Consider the following 3,302-nt stretch of genomic DNA (forward strand, 5'->3'; position numbering starts at 1 on the left):
CGCAGCCCCCTCGCCGCCGCCCCTCGGTCCCAGCCCAGCCTCCCCTGGAAGGGCGGCGGCCCCTGCGGGGGCAGTGGCCCCAGCCATCCCCTGTCTGTCCAAAGCGAAGCCCTTTCCCGTGGCTTTTCGATGGTGCTGGCGCGTCGGGAGCCTGCCACGGCCTCTTCAGATCCCGGGGATGCTGCGTCTTAGGAGTTTTACAGCCCGCTGACTTTGGGCCTCGTTACCTCTGTGAAGTTCGGGAGTTTTAATGAGGAGAAACCTGGCCAGGGCCCCATAGACGCTCCTAAAGCTCGCTGTTGACCCAGCCGCCTCCTGGGTGTCCCCCAGGGGGCATCTGGAAGAGAAAGAGAGAATTAAAAAGACCCGTAGCACCTGAGTTGCAGAAAGCCACGGAGAAGGAATGCCCGAGTCTGCTGTGTGGAGCAGCGTGTGTGGCAGGAACTTTGGAGGGCGGATTCCCACAGTCCAGGGCTGTGCGTTTCTCTGTGTACTCGGGGTTTTAGAGGCGGGAAGGTTCGTGTTGGGCCTCAGCCCATTTCTCTCTGGGCACAGAGAAGTGAGATCCCAGCTGTTGCCCCAATGCAAACACACGTGAGGGAGGAATGTTTTCTCCTCCTGCTTCCTCAGAAGCCTCTGGCCGTGGCACAGCACAGGACACCAGCCTAGCATCAGAGGTCGGTCCTCCATGGATGTTTAAAAGGTCTTTGACGTAAACCCCGGGTGGAGGTAGGTTGCCAGTATGGCCCCTGCACCACTCCAGGGGCCACCATTCATTTGTGGGACGGACGTGTGACGAGCACTTGGATGACTGCAGGAAGCACCACTCCAGGGGCCACCATTCATTTGTGGGACGTGTGACGAGCACTTGGATGACTGCAGGAAGGGTGCTTCCTGGACTTGTCCCTGTAGCAGAGTGACAACCAGCATGTTGTAGGAGGCTCTCACCTACGAATCTCCTTGGGCGGTGTGTGGTGCTGCTAACCCTTCTCGTAGGACATATTGAGGCAGGGTGTGACATGGTGTGGGCGTTAGCCAGCACGGCAGTCCGGTCTCCTGCTGGAGCCCCGTGCTGTCTCTTATGTGACAGGGACTTAGTGGGCGTCCCTCCTGTGGAGTAGTAGGCACCACGAACACTCCTAGAAGCCGTGCCTCAGGCTCCGTTGAGCAAGGGGCTGGGTGGTGGACATGGTTATCTGGAGGTCAGCCAGCCGCCATCATCCAGCATTCAGAATGGCACAGAATTGGAAAAAGGCTCAGGCAGCAAATAAAAATCCTAGGAGAAAACAAGCCTGAAAATCCAAAGCGGGTACCTACCTGACTTAGGGGCCTGGTGGGGTCAGGGGGCTCTCGTTGGTGGATGTGACTTGCGAGCCCAGTGCTGAGAAAGGTGGCAAGGGACAGGAACAGGAAGGAAAGCTGGAGAGAGAATGGGGGGCGGGGAAAATGAAAGAAAATGGAGGGTCTGGAGGAGCAGGGGCACTTCTTGGGGCTGGGGAATCAGTTTGGGGTCTGTGATGCTGCAGATCCTGGCCCCGTGACTTCCTGCTCACATGTGGCCCAGCCTTCTTTTTTAAAAAGGGACAGGAGAACGTGCTATCCAAACCTGTCAAAAATAAAGAGTTCCCAGTTCTTAAAGCTTTACACTTAAGTTTCCTGCAAACTCCATTTTTCTGATAATGCCAGAGAAGTGAGAGATGCTGGGAGTTCCCAGGATGGAAGGCGAGTCTCAAACAGTTGCTGACATGACTTCCTGTCTGAGCTATAGGGTTGAAATTCCTCAGGTTCATCTGTTGCTTTGTTCTTACTGCAGCATTGCTGTGCACACTTAAATAAGGTAGATGTTCTGCATGTGTCTTGCTTGGTGTTTACAACTTGTTTTTAAAGAGTATTTTACATGCCTCTTTCATCCTTGGGCTTTTAAGTGTAGAAATGTGTTTAATTAGACTGCTCTTCTGCCAGCATTGAAGGGGTGGAACAGACAAATTAATTAGCACAATGGAGTCCTGCTATAGTTTCTATGTCCCAGGCTTTCTGAGTCTCCCAGTGCTTGAGGGGACAGTAGGCCAGGGACAATATCATATTTCTGCAACCATAGAATTGTTTAAGATTACATCGCTTAGAATAGTTTTTTTTTTTGGAACCAAAATGATCTCTAGAACTAATAAGAGGTAACAGAGTGTTTACTGTGTACCAGGTACTGTTGTAGACACTTTGTATACGTCATTTCATGTAATCCTCACAGCCACCCTCCCCCATGAAGAAGTTTCTCTTATCCCCATTTGACAGACGAGGATACTGAGGTGCAGAGAAATTAAGTGAGTTCCTCGAGGTCGCAGCTAGTAAGGTACAGAGCTGAGACTAAAGCCTGGGTAGTCAGCTCCAGAGGCCACGTTCACTCTTGACATATACGCTGTCGCCTCTCAGTCACAGCTAGCGGCGACGGCGCAGGGGCTCTTGCGTAGGAACTCATCTATTTGTCAGGCGGTGGGGCTCCTCAGCTTCCTGAACTTTACCGTTTGGGAACCAGAGGTCCCAAGAGATAAACGGACCTGCCCCAGGTCACCCAGCTGGTCCGCGGTGGAGGGGCCTTCCAGCCCAGGTGTCCACCTCCAGTTCCTGGTTCTTAACCACTGGGCTGTACTGCGGGCAGCTGGGATAAGGTGCCGCCCATGGCCCCGTGTTGGCCAGTGCGTGGCCTGCTCCCTTGTTCCCTTTGCCCTGAGAAGGGCATTTGATGACCTAACGCATGCTCCTGGATGCGAGTCACTGGCAAGGATACACGGGAATTCATGGTTTGTTCATTAAAATACGTTTTGAGGTTGTCAGGCCTTGACTGTTTGCATAATGGCTTTTCTGAATAGCTAAATTATTGTAATACATTCAGGTCGATGGAGAGAAATTTGAGAGCTCTTCTCAGAGTTTCTTCTTCTCGCAACCCATTGAATGGTAGATTTAAAATTCTGGCGTTGGGGCCAAGGAGTGAGCATGAGGGGGTGCTGGGCCGCCTTTCTGCCCCTGACCTTGTGGGTTCAAATCCCTCCTCCACCTCCTGCTGACTGGGACCTCAGCAGGAGATACCCGCCCCCACCTCCCCACCCCCAACATAAAATGGGCTGATAATACCTGCCTCACGGGCGGCACCTGGCCTGCCACCAAGTAGGAGCTTAGGGAACCGAGCTCCTCCTGCCCTTTCCTTCAGCGGGTTGGGTTCTGAACGAGAGGAGGGGAGATTTTACACAGTGACTCTTCAGGGATGTTGATAGGGCGAAAACAGATTTTAAAAAGAAAAAATGGAAGGG

Source organism: Pteropus alecto, unplaced genomic scaffold (assembly GCF_000325575.1).
Source record: "Pteropus alecto unplaced genomic scaffold, ASM32557v1 scaffold195, whole genome shotgun sequence".
Classification (NCBI taxonomy): Eukaryota; Metazoa; Chordata; class Mammalia; order Chiroptera; family Pteropodidae; genus Pteropus; species Pteropus alecto.